Here is a 23,070-nt window from a genome sequence, read left to right as displayed (position 1 = left end):
GTGGCACAATCATAGTGCACTCAAACTCCTGGGCTCTGGCAATCCTCCCATTTCAGCCTCCCGAGCAGCAGGGGACTACAAGCATGTACAACCATGTTGAGTTAATTTTTTTTTTCTTAGTTAATAGAGATGTGGGTCTTACTATGTATTTTTTAATTGATGAAAATTATACATTTTTATTGTATAAACATGATGTTTTGAAGACATGTATAAACGATGGAATGGCTCAAACTAACGTCTCATAAACACAACATTTTTAATAAGAACACTTAAAATCTATTCTCTATGTGGTTTGATTTTTTTTCCAACATTATTCTTCTTTTTCAACATTGTTTTGGCTACTCTAGGTCCTTTGCCTTTCTATATTAACTTTAGAATCAGCTTCTCTATAACTACAAAAAGTACTGCTGGGATTTTTTATTATTATTTCATTAAATCTATAGATCAATTTGGGGAGAATCAACATCTTTACTATAGTGAACCTTCCAATTAATGAATATGGTATGCCTCTCCATTTATTTAAATCTTATTTTATTTCTTTAATCAGGGTTTTATAGTTTTCAGCATACAGAATATATACATATACTTTTTTTTTTTTTTTTGAAACGGAGTTTCACTCTTGTTGCCCAGGCTGCAGTACAATGGTGCGATCTCAGCTCACCGCAACCTCCACCTCCTGGGTTCAAGAGATTATCCTGCCTCAGCCTCCCAAGTAGCTGGGATTACAGGAATGCACCACCATGCTCGGCTAATTTTGTATTTTTAGTAGAGACGGGGTTTCTCCATGTTGGTCAGGCTGGTCTCGAACTCCCGACCTCAGGTGATCCACCCACCTAAGCCTCCCAAAGTGCTGGGATCACAGGTGTAAGCCACTGTGCCCAGCCCAGATCCTGCATATATTTTGTTACATTTATACCCTACGTATTTTTTGGGGGGCTACTGAAAATTTAAAAAATTCAGTTCTCAATTGTTCATTGCTAGTACACAGAAATATGGTTGCTTTCTGTGGCCTGATCTTGTATCACTTGCTAAACTCACTTATTCTAGGAAGTTTTTATGACTCTTGGGATTTTCTATATAGACAATCATGTCATCCACAAACACGAACAGTTTTATTTCCTCCTTTTCAGTCTGTATGTCATTATTTCTTTATATATCTTTGCTGCACCAAACTCAGTCTCATTCTGGATTGCTGATGACACAAATGTAAGATGTTTTGATATTATCTCATAGGTCACTGAGGCTCTGTTTATTTTTTTACATGTTTTTTCTTTGTTGTTCAGATTAGATCATTTCTATTGATCTGTTTTCAAGTTCACTGAATCTTTCATCTATCATGTCCATTCTGCTATTGAGCCCATTCAGTGAGGTTTTTTATGTCTGTAATTGTACATCTTGGGTCTAAATGTTCCATTTAGTTGTTCTTTATATCTTCTATTCCCTTGCTAAGATTGTCTATCTTCCTGCTTATTCTTGTAGCAAAGTCATAATGGCTGATTTAAAGTCTTTTTAATATAATTTTAACATCTGTATGATACTAGCATTGGCATCTATGTTCTATCTTTTTCTATATGAGTTCAGATTTGTCTGATTCTTTCTAAGCTGAGTGATTCTAGGTTGTATTCTGGACATTTTGAGTATTATGTTATGAGACTCTAGGTCTTATTCAAGTCCCACCAAGAATGTTGGTATTTTTGCTTCAGCCAGTAATTGACCCAGTTGAGTTCATGCTTCAAGTTCTGACCGGCCTTCTGTAGGTTGTATTTCTAATGTCAATTCAGTTTTCAAAGGCTCTGCAGTTCTATTTAATGTGTTCCATAAGTACCCCACGTGGTTTCCCATTTGGGATGTGGGCAGTGGTCTATCCCATAATTCAATTCTCAAAGTCCATATGTGCTGTTTAGGATTGGACCCATGCATGCACAGATTGGAGGTCAGCTCAGGAGTCCAAAAGCAACTTTAGGTGGTCAGTGTCCCAAGTTCTTCCCTCTTCTACAATCTTTCATTTCATTGGGGCTCCCCTTTTCCAGTCGTCCAGCAGAACTCTGGGGCTTTATTAACACCGCTCTGCAGAGTACTTCCCATGACTGTGCTCACATCAGGCAGGGCCAAGCAACAGAACGGCAGAGGGAGAAAAAAAGCAGTGGGGATTTGCCCAATTCTCTTCAGACCACAGTTCCTCCAATCTGAGAAGAAGGATCCTCTCCCTCTATTTTAGGCTCTCGCCTGCCCCCATTGAGGCCACTGCAGCCACTGTCAAGGATTGTTTGAGGCCTGGGTATAAGAGAATAAAGAAAAGAAAAAAAGAGAGAAAGATGTAGGATTTCCATGCTTTCTCTGGGCATTAGGAGACCCCTTTCCTCCTCCTTGAGTCAGAACTAGAAGACTTCTGTCGACGCATTTTCTGTCCATGTCAATGCTCACTTCCAAGTTGCAGGATACATTAAGTTCAGGCTGGGGCATACTGGAAGAAAAAAATGGTAAACTCACTGCTGGTTCAATGGTACTTTGAATTTTGGTCTTCTTCCCCAGTCTGTCTCCTACAATTTACTTTTCAGAGTCCTCAAATAGCCACTCCAAGAATTATGCCCAGGTTTTTAGCTGCATTCAGTGGGAGAGACAGAGTGAAGTGCGCTTACTCCATCTTATCTGGAACCAGAACCTGGACTACAGTTTTTCTTAATAAACTTTGTAGAACTCATTATTTTACACTACTTGTATAACCTGGATCTTAATTAAAAATTAGAAATAAATCCTGTAATAATCTTACTGAGGAAGAGGGAAAAAGCAAGTTAGTAGAATCACATTTTTTTAAGGCATATATACTTTTGGACATTATATGTATGTGAAAAAAAGTGAAGTTCTTTTTTTTTTTTTTTTTTTTTTCAATTAACACATATTTAATATGCTATATCTCTTATATACTGTATTCTTACAAACATGCCAGAGAAAAGAAAAATAAAATCATAAGGAAAATATATTTCCTAGTTATTAAATGCAAGTAGATGATCAAAAAGGTCTTCATCCTCATCCTTTTCATGGGCAGGATGTGGAGAAGGATGTAGAATTGTTGGTTTTGCTAAGTGGACCTGCACAGTTCAAACCCCTGTTGTGCAAAGGCCAACTGTATAGCCATTGAATAGCAATTTATTTTTAGAAATTAACCTCACTAAAATACTCTTAGAAGGATGCCAAGACAAAAAATGAATAAGTATTTTTGGTTCATCCATGGTGTCAGTAAAAACCAGACCCTACTATAGGTTTTGGTCATACAGTAAAATTTACATAATACTATGTAGTTAATGCAATTAATGATAATGTGTATTTTTATTTTTATTTTTATTTTTTTTTTTATTTTTTATTTTTTTTTTTTACAGAAGTTCTTAATTGTACTTTGCTTCTTGTCTTTGAATCTTGTATGACCTGTGGACTTTTATAAATATTAGGACTATTATACATTTTTTAAAAGAAGGAAAAAAAAGCAGGAATTACTCAAAGTGTGAGAAAAAAGAAGCAGTTTGCAGGTGAGAGGCTGTAAGCCTTAAGAAACTGAAAATATGGCCAGGCGCGGTGGCTCATGCCTGTAATCCCCACACTTTGGGAGGCTGAGGAGGGTGGATCACGAGGTCAGGAAATTGAGACCATCCTGGCTAACACGGTGAGACCCCGTCTCTACTAAAAATACAAAAAAAAAAAAAAAATTAGCCGGTCGTGGTGGTGGGCGCCTGTAGTCCCAGCTACTTGGGAGGCTGAAGCAGGAGTATGGCATGAACCCGGGAGGCAGAGCTTGTAGTGAGTAGAGACCACACCACTGCACTCCAGCCTCGGTGACAGAGCAAGACTCTGTCTCAAAAAAAGAAAGAAAAGAAACTGAAAATAGTTCAGGATGACCAGCACTCTGGGTATAAGTCCAACATTTTCGACAGAAAAAGCATTAAAATCCTACAAGAAAACCTAGGCAATACCATTCAGGACATAGGCGTGGGCAAGGACTTCATGTCTAAAACACCAAAAGCAATGGCAACAAAAGCCAAAATTGACAAATGGGATCTCATTAAACTAAAGAGCTTCTGCACAGCAAAATAAACTACCATCAGAGTGAACAGGCAACCTACAGAATGGGAGAAAATTTTTGCAACCTACTCATCTGACAAAGGGCTAATATCCAGAATCTACAATGAACTCAAACAAATTTACAAGAAAAAAACAAACAACCCCATCAAAAAGTGGGCAAAGGACATGAACAGACACTTCTCAAAAGAAGACATTTATGCAGCCAAAAAACACATGAAAAAATGCTCATCATCACTGGCCATCAGGGAAATGCAAATCAAAACCACAGTGAGATACCATCTCACACCAGTTAGAATGGCTATCATTAAAAAATCAGGAAACAACAGGTGCTGGAGAGGATGTGGAGAAATAGGAACACTTTACACTGTTGGTGGGACTGTAAACTAGTTCAACCATTGTGGAAGTCAGTGTGGCAATTCCTCAGGAATCTAGAACTAGAAATATCATTTGACCCAGCCATCCCATTACTGGGTATATACCCAAAGGACTATAAATCATGCTGCTATAAAGACACATGCACACGTATGTTTATTGCGGCACTATTCACAATAGCAAAGAGTTGGAACCAACCCAAATGTCCAACAACGATAGACTGGATTAAGAAAATGTGGCACATATACACCATGGAATACTATGCAGCCATAAAAAATGATGATTTCATGTCCTTTGTAGGGACATGGATGAAACTGGAAAACATCATTCTCAGTAAACTATCGCAAGGACAAAAAACCAAACACTGCATGTTCTCACTCATAGGTGGGAATTGAACAATGAGAACTCATGGACACAGGAAGGGGAACATCACACTCCGGGGACTGTTGTGGGGTTGGGGGAGGGGGGAGGGACAGCATTAGGAGATATACCTAATGCTAAATGACAAGTTAATGGGTGCAGGAAATCAACGTGGCACATGGATACATATGTAACAAACCTGCACATTGTGCACATGTACCCTAAAACCTAAAGTATAATTTAAAAAAGAAAAAAAAAAAAGAAAAAGCAGAAGAAGCAGGCAGGGGTCGGTTCAGTGTTTTGTATGCCATGTTACAGTGTGTGGACTCTACATGAGAAAAAGAAGATTATGAATAGTTTCTAGCAAAGGCTGGGGAGTGACATAACTGTTTAGTATGTTAGAAGGATCACTGTTGCTGAAAAACATTAAGGTGAATAGAAAATAAATCTTAGTGACTGAATTTAAGGGACACAGTGAGTTGCAGAACAGCCTATATAGTTTGATTCCATATGTTGTTGTGGAAGGTGGGTAATGGAGGGGGATTTTATATATACATACATATATAAACATATGGATGATTATATATATTATTTTAGATATATGATTTTATATATGTGTGCATATAGATGTGTGTATATATATCTATACATATATAGAGCTGATTATAATATGAATAGAACATTTCTGGAAAATATACAGGAAACCGGTAACAGCAGTTAACAGTGGAGAAGAAAGTGGGGGGCTTAAAGGAAACTTACTTCTCACTTTATTCTGTTGGGTTGATTTATTAGTTTCTTATTGTGACCATTTACACTCTTAAAAATGTTTATTAGTGAAATGGAGGGAGGGTTTATGCACGAACTGGGTATTAGTTATATATGAATGATACTAAAACAAGATAAAGTATCAATGAGCCTAACATTCAGTAGCACTGTTCTACCATATCGTTAGCACTCAAACAAGTAGTATAGATGTCCCGACACATAAGATATTACCAACTTTTTTTTTTTTTGAGATGGAGTCTTACTCTGTCACCCAGGCTGGAGTGCAGTCACACGATCTCAGCTCACTGCAACCTCCGCCTCCCAGGTTCAAGTGATTCTTCTGCCTTAGCCACCTGAGTAGCTAGACTACAGGTGTGCACCACTGGGCCCAGCTAATTTTTGTATTGTTAGTGGAGACAGGGTTTCACCATGCTGGCCAGACTGGTCTTGAACTCCTGACCTCAAGTGATCCACCCACCTCAACCTCCCAAAGTGCTGGGATTACAGGCGTAAGCCACCGCACCCAGCCATTACCAACTATGTATACATTAAGTTCACAACACAAAATAGCTTTTAATTACATTACAATACAATGGGTATAAAGGGAAAAAGTAAAATATCTTCTCCTTCTCTGACCCCTCTGATTCTAATCACCTCAGGGGCTTCTTGAGTTATATGCGATTCCAAATGTTCTTTGTGCATATGGGGCATATATAAATACATACGTGTGTTTTCAGGCAAAGACACACATATTCTATTTCATTTAAAGGAAATAGACCTCTGCTCCTTAAAATACTCTAGGCCTATTCTATTCTCTACATGTCATTTTTCTAAACAAAAGCAGAGTAATGAGTAAACGAATCCCCAAGCCTACAGATAATGTTATATCTTCCAAGGAGAAAAATGTGAAAATGAATGTATTCAACAGATACAGTTCTCAGAGAACCCCATACACCCTTTGGTGGAACAATGAACATCAACAAGGACAAGCAAAAAGTTACTTTAGGAGAAAAAAAATGCACAGGATGAAATAAACAAAAGAGTAGATTATATGTTTACATAAGGTTAAAGGATAGAATGAAGGGTAAGGATGTATTCCTAATCTTTCAGGTGCCAGTATGTAACTATTATGCTCTCCCACAAAAGGTCCCTGTGGAGGAATTTTCACAGTCTTCTATACTGGATAAACCAGTTGTCTAATCCAGAAATTACATATTGATTCTATTCTTATGACTGGGAAAAAGGAGCAGTCATACTTTGCAGCAGTAGCTGGAGACTTCAAACAGGGAAGGCAGAACAGGTGCAGTTCCTCTCCTGTAACAGTAACAGTTACTTCTCCTGTAACAGTAACCAACTCTCAGCTTGTGCTCTGTAGCCTAAAAGGCAAAAATAAAATCCAGGACCAATATTTCAGGGTAAAAAAAAAAAAAATCCCTGAAAATCAAAACAAAAGCATTTCCTCTCCATGACCTATAAAGAAAAATGTAGTTTTTCCTGAATTTATATGAGGCAAGACAAATTAATTCCCAAATATCTCAACTGAGAATAAAATTGTTTCATTATCAAACAATGACATTTATTCTGTTATTTTTTGGTATTAGTTGGACCTCCACTCACTTCAGACGATGGAAAGGAGAAAAATTTAAAATAATTAAATAATCCTTGAATTAATTACCTTCTCATCCAAGGGAAAAAAACAGAAAAACATCAGTTCTACTCAGGATGGTACACTGAAAAATGAAAAAGGACAAGAGATGATGCTGATCACTCGCAGCATAAAGAGCTAAGATGGGCAAGAAGGGCCAAACAACTTTCTATTCAATCACTGACTTAAGTAGTGATTTTTGAATATAACCAACATCGTTAGATTGAACATACTATGGAGCGAACACACATAAGAATAAATGAGCACTCCTGTAATCCCAGCTACTCAGGAGGCTTAGGCAGAAGAACTGCTTGAACCCAGGAGGTGGAGGTTGCAGGGAGCCGAGATGGCACCACTGCACTCCAGCCTGGGCAACAGTTCAAGGCTCCGTCTCAAAAAAAAAAAAAAAAAAATTAAAAAGAAAAAAGAAAAAAAAAAGAATAAATGAGAAATCAGATCTACAGAATATTTTTATTTATTTATTTACTTAGACACGGGGTCTCACTCTGTCACCCAGGTTGGAACACAGTGGCATAATTATGGCTCACTGCAGCCTTGATCTCCTGGGTTCAAGTGATCCTCCTACCTTAGCCTCTCAAGTAGCTGGGTCCACCGGCGCACATGATTACACCTGGCTAATTTTTTTATTTTTTGTAGAGACAGGGTCTCTCGCTATGCTGCCCAGGCTGATCTCATACTCCTGGCCTCAAGTGATCCTCCTGCATTGGCCTCCCAAAGTGCTAGGATTACAGGCATGAGTCACGGCACCTGGCCTACAGAATACTTTTAAAAGAGAAACGTTTTGTTATGCTCAAGTAAATATGTATATACCAATTAGAAGCCAGTAAATGATGTATAAACTTTTAAAGATCCTAAGAAGACTTCCTTTGATAAAAAGATACACTAAATATAAATGCAGCAAGTCCTCATTTAATGTCATTGAGAGGTTCTGGGCTTTAAGCAAAACAACATGTAATGTAATTCAGTCCTTGAAAAACCTTATTGAGTTCAAAGTCATTCTGTCATAACATTGGTGAGGAAAAACAATTGGTTTTGTTATACATTGTTTCGCTTAAAGTTGCAGTTTCCAAGAACCTACTGAGACTTAAGTGAGGACTTACTATTATAGGAATTTTACAATATTCTGAATTCCTAAAACATTAGACCAACCTATATGCAAGAGAAAAAAAAAAAAACTCAAATCCTTTAACCAAATGAAAATTTTCTGGAAGGTCCAAGGGACTGTCTTCCATTATAATAAAGAGTTGACTGTCTATATGACACGGTCTTGGGACTCGGAGCCCTAGTCATCCAAAGGTAACTGTCAACAAGTAATTATAGCACTCTTCAACAGATTATTACAGAACCTCAGTATTTATTTTTCTTACTCAGAAAAAAAATCAACAATAAAGTTTATGAATAACCAGAAATGGAATAGGTATGTTATCCTATCTTCCCACATCAATTTACAAATGTATGCTATAATTGAATATAAAGATACTTTGTGCTGTTATTTTGCCACTAAGCATAATATAAAAGTCAAGTTTAAATATATATAATCTCTGCTTTTTAAGAGGCCTACAATTTAAAAGAGAATACAAATTTATTTCTTTATTTATTCTTGAGATAGACTCTCACTCTGTTAGCCAGACTGGAGTCCAATGGCGCAATCTCGGTTCACAGCAACCTCAGGCCTCTCGGGTTCAAGTTATTCTCCTGCCTCAGCCTCCTGAAAATTTATTTTTTTTAAATACCATAACACAAGTTGAAAAGTGCACAAGATAATAAACAAGGCAAAATACAGTCCTTATTAAAACCTATTGAGAGAAATGTGTTAGCCCAATAGCAATTAGTACCCTAGTGGTCATACTGTGGTCTCAATTGTTTCCCAATACAAGGAAACAGATTTACTAGGAGAAACAAGTCTCCTGATTCCGAATATGGCACAGAAAAAGTTTAAGGAACATCTGAAATACTCTGCTGTGCCAGAAAACAAGGATGACATCAAAGAATACTGGAGTTATACAAGAAGAACACAGAAGCCAATGCAAAAGGGCTTCTACTGGTCAAAGATACGAAATTTAAGCTTCAAAAGGATAATGATTTCAATGGTTTGAAATAAAATATAGTAAAAGGCGTGAGTTCATAATGATACTCAAAACAAAAAACAAATCACTGGTCATATAAGAACACAACTTATTTATTTATTTTTTATTTTTTTGAGACAGAGTCTCGCTGTCGCCCAGGCTGGAGTGCAGTGGTGCGATCTCGGCTCACTGCAGGCTCTGCCTCCCGGGTTCACGCCATTCTTCTGCCTCGGCCTCCCAAGCAGCTGGGACTATAGGAGCCCGCCACCTCGCCCAGCTAATTTTTTTGTATTTTTAGTAGAGACGGGGTTTCACCGTATTAGCCAGGATGGTCTCGATCTCCTAACCTCGTGATCCACCTACCTCAGCCTCCCAAAGTGCTAGGATTACAGGCGTGAGCCGCCATGCCCGGCCAAGACCACAACTTATTATTCTGAAAATTGATAAATAAAAGAGAAGAAAACTCAAGCCCTTTATCCTGTCCTTCCTATACTAACTATATTTCAAGGGAAACAAATGATGGAATAACATTCTACTTTGTAGAATAATTCCAGTTAAGGAATGTAGAAGGAATCAGAGAATTAGGAAAACCACCATTTTGCAACCCCTAATGAAAACAATGAATGCAGGTGATGAATTCTTCCCAACAATAACAACAGCATGAATCTCATTAATCCTCTGGATCTAATTAGGAGTTCACAAGAAATATGAAGGATAGAAGAACACATTAAAAGACACCACAAGGATGCAATCAGCCATATCCAGATTTTGGACTATTTTATCAAACTAAGAACTTCATTCCTTCAACAAAAAAATGGGAAGGCAAGGGAAAAAAAAAGTAGGTGAGAACAAACTCTGTGACATGGCAACAAAATATAATGCAATGTGCCTGCCTTGTATATAAATCCAAATTTGAACAAAGCCACCTGTAAAATGGTATTTTTGAGACAATGGGAGAAATTAAATACTGGATAGATATGAGATGGTACTGTAAAATAACGGTTAATTTTGTTAGGTTTTCAATACCACTGTGTTCACATTATTAAGAAAAGAATCACTTTGGGAGGCCGAAACAAAAAGATCATTTGAGGCCAGGAGTTCAAGTTCTCAACATAGTGAGATCTTGTCTCTACTTAAAAAAAAAAATTTTTTCATGAAAAAAGAAAAAGAATCCCCTAATGTAAACTGTGGACTTCAGTTAATAAAAATCTAACGCCAGGCGTGGTGGCTCACACCTGTAATCCCAACACTTTGGGAGACTGAGGCGGGGGATCACCTGAGGCCAGGCATTCAAGACCAGCCTGGACAACATGGAAAAACCCTGTCTCTACTAAAAATATAAAAATCAGCCCGGTGTGGTGGCACACACCTGTAATCCCAGCTATTCAGGAAACTGAGGAAGGAGAATCTCTTGAACCTTGGAGGCAGAGGTTGCAGTGAGCTAAGATCGCGCCACTGCACTCCAGCCTGGACAACAGAGTTAGACTCAGTCTCAGAAAAAAAAAAAATCTATCAATATTGGTTCATCAATTGTAACAACTGTATCACAAGAATGCAAGATGTTAATAATAGGGAAAACTGGATGGGAAGTCTGTATACAGGAACTTTGTACTTTCTACTCAATTTTGTGTAAACCTAAAACAGTTCTAAAAAGTAAAGTCCAGGGCCAGGTGCAGTGGCTCATGCCTGTAATCTCAGCACTTTGGGAGGCCAAGGCAGGAGGATTGCGTGAGGCCAGGAGTTCAAGACCAGCCTGGGCAATATAGCAAAACCCTGTATCTACAAAGTTTTTTTAAAAAAATTAGTTGGGCATAGTGGCATGTACCTGAAGTCCCAGCTTCTCAAGAGGCTGAAACAGAAGGACTACCTGAGCCCAGGAGTTCAAGATTGCAGTTAGCCATGATTGTGCCACTGTACTCCAGCCTAAGCAACAGAATGAGAACCTGTCTAAAAAAAAAGAAAAAAAAAGTCCATTCATTAAAAAAAAGAAAAACTGAGAACATGGGTTTCCTCTCCAATCCATTCTTAAAACTGGTCACCTGAGGAAATTCTACAGCCTATTATTTCACTTTTCAACAATACAGATCCCTCAAATTTCCCTAATGCTTAACACAGCTACTTCTAATACATTCTTACATAAAAACTTTCATACAATTTTTTTTTTGGCAATGGATAAGTGGCAAAAACTTTCTATGCTCTAGTAAGTACAAGTTAATGGGGCCAGGCTCGGTGGCTCACATCTGTAATCCCAGTACTTTGGGAGGCTGAGGCAGGTGGATCACCTGAGATCACAAGTTCAAGACCAGCCTGGCCAACATGGTGAAACCCTGTCTCTACTAAAAATACAAAAATTAGCCAGGCATGGTGGCACATGCCTGTCGTCCCAGCTACTAGGGAGGCTGAGGCACAAGGATCACTTGAACCTGGGAGGCGGAGGCTGCAGTGAGCCGAGATCACAGTCCAGTGACAGAGCAAGACCTTGTCTCAAAAAAAAAACCCAAAACAACAACAACAACAACAAAAACCAAAGTTAATGGATTCACAAAATCACCAATCATCAACTAATCTCTCACAGGCAAAGTAATGTCTGCCAAATTTTGACACATCTCCAAACACGCCATCTCTACAGATTCTCTGACTAGGAACTAGGAATACAAATCTATAAAACAAAGTATATTTATCTATAAAGAATATTTTCATTACAAAAAAAAAGGAGCCCCCATTTGTTAGACAGAGATACATACTCAAAAAATTATATGATGTCTATAATTTATTTTAAAGTACTCCAGAAATGTGGGGAAAAAAATGTTGAAGGAGTAGGATATATTTGCAACAATATTGGCCAAAATGTTGATACTTATTAAGACTGAGCTGAGTTTTGGATACATGAATGTTCATTATATAATTCTATTTTGGTACATATTTAAATTTTTCATAATAAAAAATTAGAGTAAGGGACTTCATTTCCAGTTCCACAAGTGAGGAACATGGAAGCTGCCACGCCATTCTATCAACAAGTACAAAGCCGAGCAAGTGAAAAAATCACCAACTCTTCTTAGAGCAAACTGCTGCCTCCAAAATTGGAAAGACAGATGGGCGGACACAGAGAGTTATGACATACCAGAGCAGAATCATACACAGGAACCAGAGCCAGAGTAGAAAAACCTGAATTGCAACTGACAGATTGCTGGAGGCTAGGTGTCAACAAGCCCAAGACTTTAAAACTTCAGGGGTACCTAATCATAGTATGTTCCCTGAAATTTACAGAAATATTAGACAGAAGTCATGCTTTTGTGAGTTTTATCTCCAGGAGTTCTAGTTTTTTACAGTATATATAGGAGAAAAATTCCCTCATGCTTCCAGCAGGGAGAAGAGAAAAGGAACCATTTTTAAATATGCCACAGCATTCTGTTCCTCCTAACAAGGTCTGCCCTCAGGAGAAATAAGTTAACTACACCTAACCTGCTGGAGTTTGTTTTATTTATTTTTTATTTAATTTTAATTTTAATTTTTTTATTTTATCAGGCAGGGTGTTGCTCTGTTGCCCAGGCTGGAGCGCAGTGGCACAATCACAGCTCACTGCAGCCTTGACCTTCTGGGCTCAAGTGATCTTCCCACCTCTCAGCCTCCTGTGTAGCTGGGACTACAGGTGCACACCACCATGCCCAGATAATTTTTTGTATTTTTTGTATAGGTGAGATTTCACCACGTTGCCCAGGCTGATCTCAATCTCCTGGGCTCAAGCAATCCACCCACCTCAGTCTCCCCAAGTGCTGGGATTACAGGCATGAGCAGTGCACCATACCTGGCCTGGGGTTTTATTGAAGCTTAATTGATCTGGGGGAGAGGAAATACCCAAATGCAACACATTCTAACCATCCTGTCTCACCTAATGGGGTGTGGGGGGACTAGAAGCACTTAGGAAGTTCACAGTCCAGAAATATAGGCACGCTAAAAAACTGAGAACTAATAATAGGACTATGGAATGCCTCCCCTCTATCCACCTATTGCCACATTACTAACAGTCTGTTTTTAGCAGTTGCTTTTATGCAGTGCATTATGTCTGGCCATCAAGAAAAATATACAAGGAATACTAGAAGGCAAAAAAACACAATCTGAATAGAAAAAGCAAATAAATATCAGAACCAAACATGGCAGGGATGTTGAAATAATCAGATCAAGAATTTAAAACATTGATTAATATGCTGAGGGCTCTCATGGATAAGGTAGACAGCATGCAAGAAGAGGTGGGTAATGTAAGCAGAGAAGAAAATCCTAAGAACGAACGAAAAGAAAACACTAAAGATCAAGAACACTGTAACAGAAATGATGAATGCCTTTTATGGGCTTATTAGTAGATTGGACACAGCTGAGAAAAAAAAGTATCTGAGCTTGAGGATGTATCTACAGAAACCTCCAAAAGAGAAAATTAAAGAGGACAAAGACAAAAAAAGAAAACAAAGCAACAGAAGAAAGGATTAAGGAACAACTATAAAAGACATAACACAACCATACACAATGGGAACACCATAAAGGAAAGAGAGAAAGGAAAACAGGTAACTATATGAATCAAAGACTAAGAATTTCCCCAAGTTAATGTCAAACACCAAACCACAAATCCAGGAAATTCAGAAAACGCCAAGTGGGATAAATGCAAAACAAACAAACAAACCCAAAAACCTACATCTAAACATACTATTTTCTAACTATCAAAAATCAAAGATAAAGAAACAATTCTGACTCTGAAGAAGCAGTTTGAAAAAAAAGAAAAAATTCTGAATGAAGCTAGAGGGAAAACAAAAACAAGCCTTACCTATAGAGGAACAAAAACAACAACAACAACAACAAAAATTACCCAGGCACAGTAGCTCATCCCTGTATCCCAACACTTTGGGAAGTCAAGGGGGTTGGATGGCTTGAGCCCAGGAGTTCAAGACCAACTGAACTCCTTGAGCCCAGGAGTTCAGTTCAGGCAATAGTGAGAGCCCATCTCCACAAAAAATTAAACATTAGCTGGGGTATTCTTTCATTCTTTCTTTTTTTTTTTTTTGAGATGGAGTTTCACTCCTGTTGCCCAGGCTGGAGTGTAATGGCAGATCTCGGCTCACTGCAAACTCCACTTCCCAGGTTCAAGCGATTCTCCTGCCTCAGCCTCCCAAGTGCACCACCATGCCTGGCTAACTTTTTGTATTTTTAGTAGAGATGGGGTTTCACCATGTTGGCCAGGCTGGTCTTGAACTCCTGACCTCAGGTAATCCACCCGCCTCAGCCTCCCAAAGTGCTGGGATTACAGGGATGAGCCACTGAGCCTGGCCTAAAGCTGGGTATCCTTAGACAAAACAGAATTTAAACCAACAACAATCAAGAAGGACAAAGAAGGGCATTACATAATGATAATAGGTTCAATGAAATTAGACTTAATTATCCTAAATACATATGCACCCAACATTGAAGCATCCAAATTCACAAAACAAGCTCTTCTTGACCTATGAAAAGACTTAGCACCACAATAATAGTGGGAGACTTCAACACGCCATTGACAGCATTAGACAAATCGAGGCAGAAAACTAACAAAGAAATTCTGGACTTAAACTCGACACTCAACCAATTAGACCTAATAGACATCTACAGAATACTCCACCCAATAACCACAGAATATACATTCTTCTTATCTGCACATGGAACATATTCTAAGATTGGCCACAGCTAGGTCATACAGCAAGTCTCAATAAATTGAAAAAATCAAAACCTAGCACTCTCAGACCACAGCGCAATAAAAATAGAAATCAATACCAAAAAGATCTATCAAAACTACAAAAATACATGGAAATTAACCTGTTCCTGAATAACTCATGTGTGAACAATGAAATTAAGGCAGAAATAAAAAAATTCATTGAAATTAATAAAATAGAGACACAACTTACCAAAATATTTGGGATGCAGTTAAAGCAATGTTAAGAGGAAAGTTTGTAGCACTAAATGCCTTTATCAAGAAGTCAGAAAGATCTCAAATTAGCAATCTAACATCTTGCATAGAATAGAAAAAAAAGAGAACAAACTAATCCCAAAGCTAGCAAAAGAAAATAAATAAAATCAGAGAAGAATTGAACAAAATTGAGACACAAAAATCCATACAAACGATCAATGAAATAAAGAGCTAATTTGTCTTTTTTTTTTTTTTTTTTGAGATGGAGTCTCGCTGTGTCACCCAGGCTCGAGTGCAGTGGCACGATCTCGGCTCACTGCAAGCTCCGCCTCCCGGGTTCACGCCATTCTCCTGCCTCAGCCTCCTGAGTAGCTGGGACTACAGGCGCCCACCACCACACCTGGCTAATTTTTTGTATTTTTAGTAGAGACAGGGTTTCACCGTGTTAGCCAGGATGGTCTCGAACTCCTGACCTCGTGATCCGCCTGCCTCAGCCTCCCAAAGTGCTGGGATTACAGGTGTGAGCCACCGCGCCCGGCCATAAAGAGCTAATTTGTCGAAAGAATGAACAAGATTGATAGCACTAGCTACATTACCAAAGGGGGAAAAACAGAGAAGATCCAAATAAGCACAATCAGAAATGACAAGGATGACAACTGATCCCACAGAAGTACAAAAGATCCTCAGAAATTATTATGAACACTTCTAAGCACACAAACTAGAAAATCTAGAGGACATGGTTACATTCCTGGAAACACACAAACTCCTAATATTAAACCAGGAAGAAAGTGAAAACCTGAACAGACCAACAACAAGATTCAAAATTGAATCAGTAATAAAAAACCTACCAACCAAAAAAAGCTCTGAACCAGACAGATTCACAGCCCAATTCTACCAGATGCACAAAGAACTGGTATCAATCCTACTGAAACTATTAAAAAAAAAAAAATGAGGATGAGTGGCTCCTCCCTAATTCATTCTATGAAACCTGCATTAGCCTGATACCAAAATTTGGCAGAAACACAGTAAAAAGGGAAAACTTCGGGCCAATATCCACAATGAACACAGACACAAAAATCCTCAACAAAATACTAGCAAACCAAATCCAGCAGCACATCCAAAAGTTAATTCACCATGATCAAGTAGGCTTTATTCTTGGGATGCACAGTTGGTTCAACACATGCAAATAAAAAAATGTGATTCACCACATAAACAGAATTAAAAACAAAAACCATATAGTCATCTCAATTAGATGCAGAAAAAATTTTTCAATAAAATCCAACATTCCTTCATGATAAATACCCTCAACAGACTAGGCATCAAAAGAACATATCTCAAAATAATAGACATCTATGGCCAGGCGCGGTGGCTCACACCTGTAATCCCAGCACTTTGGGAGGCAGAGGCGGGCAGATCACCTGAAGTCACGAGTTCCAGATCAGCCTGACCAACATGAAGAAACCCTGTCTCTACTAAAAATACAAAATTAGCCAGGCGTGGTGGCGCATGCCTGTAATCCCAGCTACTCGGGAGGCTGAAGCAGGAGAATCGCCTGAACCAAGGAGGCAGAGGTTGCAGTAATCTGAGATCACACCATTACGTTCCAGCCTGGGCAACAAGAGCAAAACTCTGTTGCAAAAATAAATAAATAAATTAATTAATTAATAAAAATAATAGCCGTCTATGACAAACCCACAGCCAACATCATACTGAATGGGCAAAAGCTAGAATCACTTCCTATGAGAACTGGAATAAGACAAGGATGCCTACCTACTCTCACCACTCCTACTCAACATAGTATTGGAAATCCCAGCAAGAGGAATCAGGCAACAGAAAGAAATAAAAAGCATCCAAATAGGAAAAGAAGAAGTCAAACTATCCCTCTTCACTAACAACATGATTCTATGCCTAGAAAACCCTAAAGATTCCACCAAAAGGCCCCTAGAACTGATAAACTTCAGTGAAGTTTCAGTATACAAAACCAATGTACAAAAATCAGTAGCATTTCTATAGACTAATAATGTTCTCGCTGAGAGTCAAATCAAGAACACAAGCCCGTTTAAATAGCCACCAAAAAAAGAATGAAAAATAAATGAAACACCTACGAATACAGCTAAGCAAGGAGGTAAAAGATATCTAGAAGGAGAACTATAAAACATTGCTGAAAGAAGTCAGAGATGACATAAATAAATGTTAAAACATTCCATGCTCATGGACTGGAAGAATCAGTATTGTTAAAATGGCCATACTACCCAAAGCAATTTACAGATTCAACACTATTCCTATCAAACTACCAATGTCATTTTTCACGAATTAGAAAAAAAAATTCTAAAATTCTAAAATTCATATGGAACCAAAAAAGAACCCAAACATCCAAAGCAGTCTTAAGCAAAAAAGAACAAAGCAACACATTACCCAACTTCAAACTATACTATAAAGCAACAATACAAACAAAACAGCACGGTACTGGCACAAAAACAGACACACAGACCAATGGAACAGGTTAGAGAACCCAGAAATAAAACCACACACCTATAACCATCTGATCTTTGACAAAAGTCAACAAAAGCAAGGAATGTGGAAAGCCCTCCCTATTCAATAAATGGTGCTGGGATAACTTGCTGGCCATATGCCGAAGATTGAAACTAGACCCCTTTCTTTCACCACATACAAAAATTAACTCAAGATGAATGAAAGACTTAAATGTAAGCCCTCAAAGTAAACAATCCTACAAGAAAACCTAGATATACCTTTGTTGACATTGGCCTTGGCAAAGGCATTTTGGCTAAGTCCCCAGAGTAACTGCAACTATAACAAAAATTGAGAGGTGGGACTTATTTGAACTAAAGAACTTCCACAAAGCAACCTAGAAACTACCAACAGAGTAAACAGACAACCTACAGAATGGGAGAAATTATTTACAAACTGTGTATCCTCCAAAGGTCTAATAATCAGAATTTATAAGAAACTTGAACAAATGAACAATAAAAAACAAATCACCCTATTTTAAAACAGGCAAAGGACAAAGTGAAATATTAAAGTATTCAGAGAAGGCCAGGCATGGTGGCTCATGCCTATAATCCCAGCACTTTGGGAGGCCAAAGCAGACAGATCACCTGAGGTCGGAGTTCAAAACCAGCCTGACCAACATGGAAAAACCCCGTATCTACTAAAAATACAAAATTAGCCAGGCATGGTGGAACGTGCCTGTAATCGCAAATACTCAGGAGGCTGAGGCAGGAGAATCCCTTGAACCTGGGAGGCGGAGGTTGCAGTGAGCTGAGATAGCGCCATTGCACCCCAGCCTAGGCAATAAGAACAAAACTCTGCCTTAAAAAAAAGAAAAAAAAAGTGTTCAGAGAAAAACTCACCAACCTAGATTCTGTACCCCCCAAAATTATCCTTCAAAAGTGAAGGAGAAATAGACTTTCTCGGACAAAAATTGAGGTAATTTTTTGGCAGTAGACTTCTCTTACAAGATATGTTAAAAGTTCTTTGGAGAGAAGGAAAGTAATATAGGGTAGAAACCCAGATCTGAAGACGGAAAAAGTGAAGGCAACATAATAAATTATTTATCTTATGCTTAATTGATCTAACAGATAACAGTTTGCTCAAAATAATAATAGCAACAATGTACTGAATTATGTATGCTTATGTATACATTTTGTGCATATAAATATATATATGCTTATGTATGCTGAATATATATGATGACTACAATGATATAAAAGACAGGAGGGAGAAATTAGGATCATTTTATAACAAGAAAATATCTTCACATTACCTTTGAAGTGGTATAATGTTATTTGAAAGTGGACTTGGATTAGTTATAAATCTGTATTGCAAAATCTAGGGCAATCACTTAAAAAAGTAAAAACAGAAGTATAATTGATATGTTAAGAAAGGAGAGAAGGCCGGGCGTGGTGGCTGTAATCCCAGTACTATGGGCGGCCAAGGTGGGTGAATTGATGGAGGTCAGGAGTTAGACCAGCCTGGCCAACATGAGACCAGCCTAGCCAACATGGTGAAACCCTGTCTCTACTAAAAATACAAAAATTAGATGGGCACAGTGGCACGCATCTGTAGTCTCAGCTACTTGGGAGGCTGAGGTGGGAGGATCACTTGAGTCCAGGAGGCAGAGGTTGCAGTGAGCCGAGATTGTGTCACTGTCACAGCCGAGATTGAGCCTGGGCGACAGAGCGAGACGCTATCTAAAAGCAAAAACAAAAACTACAAAAGACAGAAAAAGAGTGGAAGACAAAAATAATAATAATAATAATAATAATAAACCAACAACAGGCTGGACACAGTCGTGCACACCCTTGTAATCCCAGCACTTTGTGAGGCTGAGGTAGGAGGATCACCTGAGGCCAGGAGTTGGGGACCAGCCTGGGCAACATAGCGAGACTCTGTATCCATCAACTTTTTAAAAATTAGCTACGCATGGCAGCACACACCTGTAGTCCCAGTTATTCAGGAGGCCAAAGCAAGAGGATCACTTGAGCCCAGGAGTTCAAAGCTGCAGTTAGCTATGATCACACCACTGCACTCTAGCCTGGGTGACAGAGTGAGACCCCATCTCAAAAAAGAAAAGAAAAGAAACAAAGAACAAGACAACAAATAGAAAACAATTAACAAAAATGGTAGATATTAATCTACCTATACAAACAATCACTTCAAACATAGATGGTCTTAATGTACCAAATAAGAGACTGGACAGACCAAATCAAAAAACAAAACCCAATTGTATGCTGTCTACAAGAAACTCACTTTAAGTATGTAAATACAAATAAAGTAAATGGATGTAAATTATATACCATACTAATACTGAAAAGAAAGTAAATATTGCTATATTAATTTGACAGAGCAGGCTATATGTCAAGAAAAATGAACAAGCATAAAGAAGGGCATCATAGCCAAGCACAGTAGCTTGCACCTGTAATCCCAGCTATTCGGGAGGCTGAGGCAGGAGGATCACTGAGGTCAGGGGTTCAGGACCAGCCTGAACAACCTAGTGAGTACATCTCCAAGAAAATTAATAATAGTAATAATAATAAAAGAAGAGTATTACATAATGACAAAGGGGTCAATTCTCTAAGAGGCCATATACTATGTGCCTCATAATATCTAGAAACATGCATGCATCTAACAACAGAGCTTCAAACTACATGAGGTAAAAAACAATAGAACTGTAAGGAGAAAGATGAATGCACTATTATAGCTGGAGACTTCAAAACTCTTCTATCAGAAATGAACAGATCCAGCAGCCAGAAAATCAGTAAAGACATAGCTGAACTAAACAATATCATCAATTAACTAGATATAACTGACATCTATACACTACTTAAACCAACGACAGCAGAATATACATTATTCTCATGCTCACACAGAATATTCACCAAGACAGATCACATTCTGAGTGCTATAAAACATACCCTAACAAACTTAAAAGAACAGAAATCATTACCATATCTGCTCTCAGAACACAGTGGAATTAAACTAGAGATCATATTAGAAAGACAACTGGAAAAATTCTGAAATACATGGAGATTAATACGACGCACTTCTAAATAACACATGAGTCAAAGAACCATCATAAGAAGTTTTAAAATATTTCACACTAAATAAAAATAAAAACGTAACATCAAAATTTCTGGAATGCACTGAAAAAGGAGCTTGAAGGGAAATTTATAGCACTGAGTGCATGTATTAGAAAAGAAAGATCTAGGCCGGGAGCAGTGGCTCACACCTGTAATCCCAGCACTTTGAGAGGCCAAGGTGGGCGGATCACGAGGTCAGGAGATCGAGACCATCCTGGCTAACAGGGTGAAACCCCGTCTCTACTAAAAATACAAAAAATTAGCCGGGCATGGTGGCAGGTGCCTGTAGTCCCAGCTACTAGGGAGGCTGAGGCGAGAGAATGGCGTGAACCTGGGAGGCGGAGCTTGCAGTGAGCCAAGATCGCACCACTGCACTCCAGCCTGGGTGACAGAGTGAGACTCTGTCTCAAAAAAAAAAAAAAAAAAAAAAAGAAAAGAAAGATCTAAAATCAATAACAAAGTTTTTACTTTAGGAAACTAGAAAACAGAAAGCAAATTAAAGCAGAAGAGAAGAAATAACAAAAATTAGAGCAGAAATCAATCAAATTAAACATAGAAAATCAATAGAGAAAATTCAAAATATTTGCAAAAGACCTATATGATAAAAGACTGATATCCAAATATCTGACGAATTCTAAAAACTCAAGAGTAAGAAAACAAACAACCTGATTTTAAAATGGGCCAAAAACTTCTGACACCCCACCAAAGAAAATATACAGATGGCAAATAAGCACATGAAAAAGTGCTCCATATCACACATCATTAGAGAAATGCAAATTAATGACAATGAGATGTCACTACACACCTATTAGCTGGCCAAAATCCAGAACACTGACAATACCAAATGCTGGTGAGGATGTGAAACAACAGGAACTCTCATTCACTGCTCATGAGAATGCAAAATGATACAGCCACTTTGGAAGAAAATTTGGCAGTTACTTACAAAACTAAACATACTCTTATTATCAAATCCAGCAATAATGCTCTTTGGTATTTACCCAAACAAGTAGAAAACTTATACCCATACAAAAATCTGCACAGCAACCAAGATATCCCTCAGTAGGTGAATGGATAAATGAACTGTGGTACCTCTAGACAATGGAATATTATTAAATGTTAAAAAGAAATTACCTATCAAGCCATGAAAAGATGTGGAGGAAATTTAAGTGCATATTACTAAGGGAAAGAAGCCAATAGTGTATGATTCTAAATATATGACATCTGGAGAAGGTAAAATTAAAGAGAATGTAAAAAGATTAGTCATTACCAGAGTTTAGGAGGCAGGGAAACAGTGCATAGAGGATTTTTAGGGCAGTGAAAATAGAGATGGTTCCTGACATACGATGGTTCAACTTACAATTTTTCAGCTTAAATGGGTTTATCAGGACATAACCCCATCATAAGTTGAGGAGCACCTGTATACACATAATGGTGGATATATGTCATTACACATTCGTCCAAACCCACAGAATGTTCAGTTAAGAGTGAACCCTATTGCAAACTATGGGATCTGGGTGATAATGATGTATCAGTGTAGGTTCATCAATTGTAACAAATGTACAGCTGTGGGGATGATGATACTGAGGGAGTACATGCATGTGTGAGGGCAGGCAATATATAGGATACCTCTATACTTTCCTCTCAATTTTGCTGTGAACCTAAAACTGCTCTTTTTTAAAAAGTCTTTTAAAAATTAGGGAAAAAAGCAAATTTAATATTTGCCTGTCTCAGGCTGGGCGTGGTGGTTCACACCTTTAATCCCAACATTCTGGGAGGCTGAGGCAAGAGGACTGCTTGAGCCCAGGAATTTGAGACCAGCCCAGGCAACATAGCCAGACTCTACGTCTCTACAAAAAAAAAAAAATTAGCTGAGTGTGGTGGCACACACCTGTGGTCCCAGCTACTCTGAAGGCTGAGGCCAGAGGACTGGTTGAGCCACAAGATTGAGGCTGCAGTGAGCTGTATTTGGGCCACTGCACTCCAGCCTGGACAACAGCGTGTCTCATAAATAAATAAATAAATAAATAAATAAAAGATTTGCCTGTCTTACTTCAGGATTCTACATGTGTACCAAATTCTATTAAGACTAGAATGGAAATCTAACTTTTTTAGAAGTACTGATGGTTCCTGAGGAACCATCATTTTACTATAGAAATTACTAGTGATCAGATTTGAAATCAAAGGAGAGAAGTTTTTTTTCTCTTACAATGGCACTGCAAATCTATACTTTTTTATTTGAGA

The 23,070-nt window shown here is 38.2% G+C and overlaps 1 protein-coding gene across 8 annotated transcripts in view; it reads right to left on the bottom strand.

The window, feature by feature from the left end:
• The window catches only part of TTBK2 (tau tubulin kinase 2), a 182,920-nt gene that overhangs the window by 108,121 nt on the left and 51,729 nt on the right, over positions 1 to 23,070 (bottom strand). The window contains exon 2 of one of the 8 annotated variants that reach the window (XM_063639555.1): positions 1,039 to 2,464. The exons of 6 other annotated variants lie outside the window; for them this stretch is intronic. The gene's annotated coding sequence lies outside the window, so the exon portion shown is untranslated. Of the gene's footprint in view, positions 1 to 1,038; positions 2,465 to 8,854; positions 8,946 to 23,070 lie in introns of all 8 variants that reach the window. One more of the 8 variants, XM_055278909.2, reaches the window with a different exon arrangement.

The sequence above is a fragment of the Symphalangus syndactylus genome, chromosome 5, assembly GCF_028878055.3.
Source record: "Symphalangus syndactylus isolate Jambi chromosome 5, NHGRI_mSymSyn1-v2.1_pri, whole genome shotgun sequence".
NCBI classification, from domain to species: domain Eukaryota; kingdom Metazoa; phylum Chordata; class Mammalia; order Primates; family Hylobatidae; genus Symphalangus; species Symphalangus syndactylus.
Note: the sequence above shows the minus strand (reverse complement) of the source record. Positions and strands in the feature narration are given on the sequence as shown.